The 8,643-nt window shown below is 37.2% G+C and overlaps 1 long non-coding RNA gene across 1 annotated transcript; it reads right to left on the bottom strand.

The window, feature by feature from the left end:
- Positions 1-725: 725 nt before the first annotated feature.
- LOC140143583 (uncharacterized) lies at positions 726-5,121 on the bottom strand. Its single transcript, XR_011857777.1, has 3 exons — positions 5,024-5,121; positions 2,084-2,125; positions 726-1,199 (listed from the first exon to the last, which is right to left on the bottom strand). It is a non-coding gene; the product is annotated as an uncharacterized lncRNA (long non-coding RNA).
- Between the last annotated feature and the right edge of the window lie 3,522 nt (positions 5,122-8,643).

The raw sequence follows: 8,643 nt of genomic DNA, 5'->3' as shown, positions 1-8,643 counted from the left end.
TATTTTGTTTTACACATATGGACCAAATTATAGCGTCACACGTCATTGCGTTCAGTCACAATGGTTCATTATGTAAAAAAAAGAAAGAAATGAGATCGCCTGCATGACACGCAGTACCATTTACTAATTGTTAATTTCAAACTTTTGGCCCGTATTAAATCAATACAATACAGTATATAGGTATATTCCTGTGTCTGAGAAAACCGGACTGCTATGGACTCAGGTGCCACTTTTAAAACGGTCTCTTTTTACACAATTAACCATTGTGACTGAACGCAATGACGCAAATAGGGCTATACATATCTTTTTACATTTTTACATTTTGTAAAATATTTTTTGTCTTATTCTAAAAAAGTATTAGGGGGAACTTATAAGTTGCGGACCGTATATAACGACATTGTAGTATATTGGGCACTACTATTAACTTAACTAGCAAATTCAATGTCCTAATCAACTCAATTTTTGAAAATAAAGCTTCTTTTTCTAGATATCTATTGAATCAAGAAAATCTTAATGCTTTTCGTGCTGGTAATATTCTTCTACATAAAACTTCCAAGTTTTGAGATATTTTCTCAAAATTTCTATCTTGAGAACCACTGAACCAATACTTGGGTTGTTTGTACTTATATTAATGCATTCATCATGCTAATTCCAAATATGGTCATAAAATGTACAATTCTAAACTTTTTGAATTTTTAAAAGAACATTCCGTATAGTGAAGGTTTATCATATTAATGTAAACTCCAGTACATTTAAATAAAGTGGCACATTTGTTCATGGATGGATAATAATCAGCATGAGACAGGCAAGTCCTGAACAGTAGTTTTCATCCTTGTTAGGAGTACAAAGATACATTGAGACATCAACAAGAAACACACATTTGAAAGTTTTCAACCTTATAACATACATAGTTTAAAGGGCACGATTTGTCATGTAAGATACCATGACCAATAAATTGTATTGAATATAATAAATGCAACTGCAAAAATGACTCTGGCAAATCTATCCAGTTTATCAGCTGTAAGATGCGAAAGATGTCGCGCTATGAATGTTTCATGGTGACGACGGGTAGAGTTTTGATTGTAGGTTGTCGAGGGTCCTGCGTTGCGGTTACGTGATTTGATACTAGCCCGAACATTCCTTGCGTACTTTGTACTTGCTAATGAACGAAGCGTAGTTCCAGGCGGAAGTATTTCAGCCTATAAAAAGAGGTTAAAAGAAGGGCCGATCCGGTCAAGTGTGTTAGTTATCTACCTAAATGTACAGATATAAAATATAATATCGCAAACAACCCAGCAAAACATTTTCGTCATCATTCGCTAAAGGTTAGAAAAGGTTGCCAGAAAACGTTTAAATGTCGGGTTATATTAAGCATATCAAAAGGTATAACAAGTTTTGGGATAACTTACTGTAAATATTCTAACATAATGTTGTTTAAGTGTTGACAAAATATTTGGCATGAAATGTTTGCAAACAAATATTTTACAATAAGATTTTGGAAACATTTTAAAAATATTTTGTAGTGTGCTTTCATACAAAACGTTTTAAAACGTTTTCTTGAACTTTATATAACCCGACATTTAATGTTATTAAAACAATTGTACCAAAACCAAAAGTTCAATTTATAACCTGTTAAAAACGTCTTAAAAACGTTTTATGTTTGCTGGGAAGTTCCGCGTTCAAAAGCATTCACCCACCCATGTAGTCAAAATCATGCCTGTACTCACCACACATATTCTTAACCGAAATTCGTTGTTTTGCTGGTAATACAGTACCTTGCATTTGTTTCACTCCATCGGTTGACGCAAATAAAGGTTGACAGATAATTACACAGAGTAAAAAGGCACCTCAACACCCCTGCACACTCGAAAATAAATGTTTATGTAAACGCCCGCAACCGGGGACGCACACACACGCGTCTGAAAAAACGCCATACAACCGGACACATACTCATTTAATTTTTTACTATCCAATCGGGCCGCATTAGAGAAATCACCACCCAACACCACACACACACCTTTTTGTCTGTCTTGTATCCAGTCAATAAATCTTAGATATCTATCGTTTATACCGGCTTACCTACCTCAGCTGGCATTGTACCACCCTGGGCTGTTAACGCCTTTACCTAAATTTCAAAGTGAAAGATCTGAATTAGTATTAAGTTAATAAGGGTACACTTTTAAAATGTTTTAAGAAATTAAAACTTAGTAAATGGTACTGTATGCCATGCCGACGATCTCATTTCTGTCACCGCTACTGTAACAGTGAACTGTGGGGTGAACGTGGTAATTAAGTTTTACCAGGTAAGTTGAGTTATCTCCTAAAAAAAGTTGAATCATCACAACAATACCAAGCTTTGATAAAGTCAGTGGTTCACAAGAAAAACTAGTAAGTTTTCTTCAAATTGGTTTGACAAAAGAAAAATTCTCTTAAGTATCCTACTTTTTTTTATATCTATTCCGCAACTATACTTTTGGGACTTACTCTGAAGCGTAACTGGCGAGAAACTACTTCATTGGTATCCGAGATACTCACCATCTTACTCCGCAGAAAATGTAGAGTAAGTTGCCAAGTAAATAATAATAGTACTTACTAGACTAGTAACTTTTACGCCGATTTGGGCGTCACAAAATGCGAGATACTAGACTAGTAACGTACTCAGAAAATACGCAAATTTGGTACACTCAACAGTAAATCATTCAAATGCTCTCACCATAGTCCAGTAAAAGGCTTTTTCTTACCCCTTTGGTGTGAAATTAAGTATTTAAACATTTTCTTGTTTAAAGTTGATGCCTTACATGTTGAGAGGTAAAAACTGACAAATGCCAAGTGGGCAACCGTTTTCTTTTCTTCCCTATTTCACATTCTTTAATTCATTTTAAGTTGTCTTCTTTCCCTCTTTCCTCTCTTTCCTCCAAGAAACATTAAATGGTAGAAATGTCAGAAGTACGAGTTACCCTTCATACTTAAGAGTAATTGATTGCAATGCTGGCGCAAATTACCCGCTCCACTGACTCAATTTACCCGCGCCATAGGTAAGGTGGGTCACATTGTAATTATTTTAACCGTTTCCTGTCGGTTAACCTTAAGAAAATTACCAAGCTGATATGGTGTCCCTTCCAAGTGAACTGTTGTAGGGATTCTACATTTCGAGGGTTGAGAACCAGAAAGGCTTAACTCGCAATGAAAACCATTGTTAATTAATTGTTCAATCTCGCCGATTAACTCTGCGTCGTCTCGGCGCATTTCGATGGCTCTCCTGCGGCTTGCAGTTTCAAGCCGCAGTACGCCGACGAATTAATATAGCGTAGCCACATCCCTGGTTGCGAAATCGCGAGCAGTTATGGGCATCGAGTTCGCAACATCTTGCCATCTTCTTGTTCTGCGGTTTGTCATTCATTACTATAAACCTTTATATTAATGTTTATTGTAGTACACTTGAGTTTACTCACCGTGAGCAATTTACGGATCAGTCGATATATAATCTGGCAAAGAATCAACGCACTCAAGGACACTAATTTGTAAGGGTATTGTTTTCAAGTGTTATAAGCCGGTTGCGAGAAATGCAGGAGTTGGGCCGATCAAGCCGATGAATGGGTGACTGAACATGGCTTTTCATCGAGCAGACACACATTTTGTTAGTACATACCGCAACAGTACTTTATTTCTCAGCATGTGCATCGGCATGGATCTACGGCTTAGGTTCCGGGCACGCCGAAGAGTTAATCGGCGAGATTGAGCACCCAAGCCTAAGACTTTCTGGTTCTTAACCCTCGATGTTCTCTGTACTGAATGATGCAAAATGTAAAAAGTGGCTCAAACTAACCCAATCTCTCCGAAAAAAGAGAAACATGTATGACTGCAGATGAATGCACTGTGATGTAAACATTGTTACATCACATGTTAATCATGGTATATCAGACATCGACCCTGTTTGGGACAACCTCCTAACCCCCCGGAACCAAGGGGGCGCCACCACATCTTCAAGCTTGACGTCATCTACATCTATGACGTCATCGGATGTGTTCCAACAGCATCACTAGCAACAACAAATCTTCAGAGCAATAACATCCGCTGAAGACGCCGGTTGATCCGGTGAAAGCGCTCCGGTGAGTGTACTAAAATTGAGTAGCGTAGAAGTCTAAATTGCTTCCTATTTACGTTTACCGCTACGTATGAATATACATAATTATATGGTATATCAGGTAATATAATCATTGCACCTGTTTCAGTGGTTAAACTAGACTGCGGAACTCAGTCCTCAATGATAGTCAGTCATTTATCTTTTGGTGTTATATGACTATCATTTGAGGACTGAGTTGTTATGATATATCTTCCAAGGAGCAATTTCAGACAATAGCTGGGGATTTACTGGGGCAGAGGTTATCTATTGAATCCTTTCATGACCACTGAAGCATAGTCAAGTCTGCCAAGGACACTCGGCACGAAATTGAATGACCATGTCAACTCTCGACAAAAGAATGCATGCATGTCAAAGGTCATACGACACCAATTTGGTGTTTGTTATGCTCCTCGAAATTAGTACCTTAAAGTCTATGTCTGTGGTTAAACCGAAACCTGTGTATTAAAGACACAATAATATATTTACATTATTTCAAATAAATAGAGAAATAAGCTACATGTATTTGAATAGGGCTTCAACTTTGTCAATACTGCTGTTTTTTCTTCGTTTTGTTTTGTTTTGTTTTGGAAAATGGTTTCATTAAAAAATACCCAATGACAATTTGAATAACTTATTCTTCACTTTTTAGGCAATTTACAAACCATTGTAATTATTTCACACTTTCGCTGGGATCACTGAATAGGCCTTCAACTGAGCTGCGTGTTCGTAAGTGCTTGGGTCAATGTAACGTCGAATATTCACCTTCGTAATAATATTGACGGATCTTATGTGTTCTGTAATATGATACTACATGCATACTAACTGTCCCTAGAGCTCCTAAATTATGGACAAGTTTACATCTTCATATAAGTTTCCCGGTTTATTTAGCATTTTACTTACCATTTTTCTTTCTTGTAATACGATAAGATAATTGGCCAAAGCGTACTCCATTAGAGATAAAAACACAAATATAAGACACACGGCGAGCCAGACGTCCACTGCCTGTGAAAAAAACAATCGGAAATCGTTTGATCTAACGTCAATAATTGTATATTTATACAAAATGAAAATATATATTTTCAGCGACCGATCAATGTTTACTTTTGCTGCCGGGAATTCAGCTTTTTGGGTTCAAACAATTTGCTCTAAACAATTCCTTCCACAAATCGTGTTCCTCTTTTTTCCTAAAAAGAAATTATTATAGAGGATATTATTCCTGGCATGTAAATATTGATATCGGTCATCAAGCAGCAGAAAGAGCATCATATGGATCATGAATATTTCAAAAAGCGCGTTAGGAAATAAAATACGATGCAATGGTTAATTAAAGTTTAGTAGTAATTCTATTTCTTTTGGCATAAATAATAAATCAAAGGAACAGATAGCTATTCTGGTTTTAAACAGTTCAGGTCAAATTACAGACGGCACGATGTTTTACATGTACTATATCGGTTACATTTATTTAAGTGAGATTATTTTCGGATAGGACAGTAACCTACATGAAGTAATAATTATGTATTCAATTCCAAAGGCGAAGTTCAATAACACCAATTCAACAATCGTAGCTCAATAATTTACTTCAGATTAGGGAGTATTCAAAGGTTATTTAAGTTAAAAGGCTGTTCTAATAAGTCACTTTTTCATTCTTGTAATAATGTGGACCGTAATCAATTTATTTCTCTTAAAGCAAAAATGCTACTTAAAATCGTAGCTCAATAATTCACCTCTGATTATGGAGTGTGAGTTTTTCATGCAAATGTCACTTTGTGAGTGTACAAACACAATAAAGATAAAGGACTGTGCCCAGACATATTTGGTCTAATCTAGTAAGTCACGATTTTTCAATCTTGTAATTATATGGACCATAGTCCATTAATTTACAAAAAAGCAAAAATACTACTTAGAACCAACTTGTTATTATTGCCACAACCAACTCGAGCGGTTGGATTTGTGGGCACGTTGTTCCCTTTTATACAATTTCGGATGATCGCATAGCAACCGGGATGTTACGTGTGACTTGCAGCAGGTGCCACTTTGGAGCCAAGATGATTGAAGTCTGTCGCATGGTTGATGAGTTCACCATAGAAACATGAAATGTTGGATGAGGTGACAGCAGAGACTGTGGAATTACATCTGAATCACTCATAGTCCATGGTGTTTGCACTGAGGTATTCAACATTCACACAACACTCAGGCAATGGACCACTAGCGTCATTACGTAGCTAAGGAGGGTGACATTAGTGTGATATTAAGAAGCAATCAAGCTACAATTCTCGTCAAAATGTGTTGGGACACCTATGGAAAAATCATGTTATGGCCTGATTTCTGTTATTTATAACGTGCTGAATTGCAACTATATATTTGGTGTCAAGCATAAATCCTCTCTAAACTCCCAAACGTCCCCTCTCCCCACCAGTCAATGTTGGACACTGCTAGGTTCGCATGGTATGAGCAACATTAAACGATCTAACAGTGCTCGGGAAATGGAGGTGTTTTTATTATTGAGCCGGTGTTTTGATACCCTACCAAAGTTATACCCCTTTGTTGATGGAGATCCTTGCTCTTACTAGCCTGTGTTGAAGCGGTTTAGAACTGAGACATCTTTCACATTTTGTTGGTTCGCTTGTCAAGATGAAGTCAATTTCATTTCGATACAATCAATTTGGGCTTCGCCATGTCCACTTACGAGATTCTTTTTTCTTGCAGAAGGTATTCATGATTTTTAAGTTCTTGCTTTCGGTGAATTCTAGAAGCCTGTCTCCCCTTTCAAAAGCCTGTCTCCCCTTTCAAAAGCTATGATTATGTAGTACCATTTTGATGTCAGTAATTGTAGCAACTAAATAATAATGTATTTTATGTACTTTCAACTCATTAATAACGAGTACATTTACATGGCTTTTCGCATAGGCTTCTATGTAAACTGTCAATTTTCAGAATTGCAAGTAATTAGTCATTCATTACTATAAACCTTTATATTAATGTTTATTGTAGTACACTTGAGTTTACTCACCGTGAGCAATTTACGGATCAGTCGATATATAATCTGGCAAAGAATCAACGCACTCAAGGACACTAATTTGTAAGGGTATTGTTTTCAAGTGTTATAAGCCGGTTGCGAGAAATGCAGGAGTTGGGCCGATCAAGCCGATGAATGGGTGACTGAACATGGCTTTTCATCGAGCAGACACACATTTTGTTAGTACATACCGCAACAGTACTTTATTTCTCAGCATGTGCATCGGCATGGATCTACGGCTTAGGTTCCGGGCACGCCGAAGAGTTAATCGGCGAGATTGAGCACCCAAGCCTAAGACTTTCTGGTTCTTAACCCTCGATGTTCTCTGTACTGAATGATGCAAAATGTAAAAAGTGGCTCAAACTAACCCAATCTCTCCGAAAAAAGAGAAACATGTATGACTGCAGATGAATGCACTGTGATGTAAACATTGTTACATCACATGTTAATCATGGTATATCAGACATCGACCCTGTTTGGGACAACCTCCTAACCCCCCGGAACCAAGGGGGCGCCACCACATCTTCAAGCTTGACGTCATCTACATCTATGACGTCATCGGATGTGTCCAACAGCATCACTAGCAACAACAAATCTTCAGAGCAATAACATCCGCTGAAGACGCCGGTTGATCCGGTGAAAGCGCTCCGGTGAGTGTACTAAAATTGAGTAGCGTAGAAGTCTAAATTGCTTCCTATTTACGTTTACCGCTACGTATGAATATACATAATTATATGGTATATCAGGTAATATAATCATTGCACCTGTTTCAGTGGTTAAACTAGACTGCGGAACTCAGTCCTCAATGATAGTCAGTCATTTATCTTTTGGTGTTATATGACTATCATTTGAGGACTGAGTTGTTATGATATATCTTCAAGGAGCAATTTCAGACAATAGCTGGGGATTTACTGGGGCAGAGGTTATCTATTGAATCCTTTCATGACCACTGAAGCATAGTCAAGTCTGCCAAGGACACTCGGCACGAATTGAATGACCATGTCAACTCTCGACAAAAGAATGCATGCATGTCAAAGGTCATACGACACCAATTTGGTGTTTGTTATGCTCCTCGAAATTAGTACCTTAAAGTCTATGTCTGTGGTTAAACCGAAACCTGTGTATTAAAGACACAATAATATATTTACATTATTTCAAATAAATAGAGAAATAAGCTACATGTATTTGAATAGGGCTTCAACTTTGTCAATACTGCTGTTTTCTTCGTTTTGTTTTGTTTTGTTTTGGAAAATGGTTTCATTTAAAAAATACCCAATGACAATTTGAATAACTTATTCTTCACTTTTAGGCAATTTACAAACCATTGTAATTATTTCACACTTTCGCTGGGATCACTGAATAGGCCTTCAACTGAGCTGCGTGTTCGTAAGTGCTTGGGTCAATGTAACGTCGAATATTCACCTTCGTAATAATATTGACGGATCTTATGTGTTCTGTAATATGATACTACATGCATACTAACTGTCCCTAGAGCTCCTAAATT

This window comes from Amphiura filiformis, unplaced genomic scaffold (genome assembly GCF_039555335.1).
Source record: "Amphiura filiformis unplaced genomic scaffold, Afil_fr2py scaffold_23, whole genome shotgun sequence".
NCBI classification, from domain to species: Eukaryota; Metazoa; Echinodermata; class Ophiuroidea; order Amphilepidida; family Amphiuridae; genus Amphiura; species Amphiura filiformis.
Note: the sequence above shows the minus strand (reverse complement) of the source record. Positions and strands in the feature narration are given on the sequence as shown.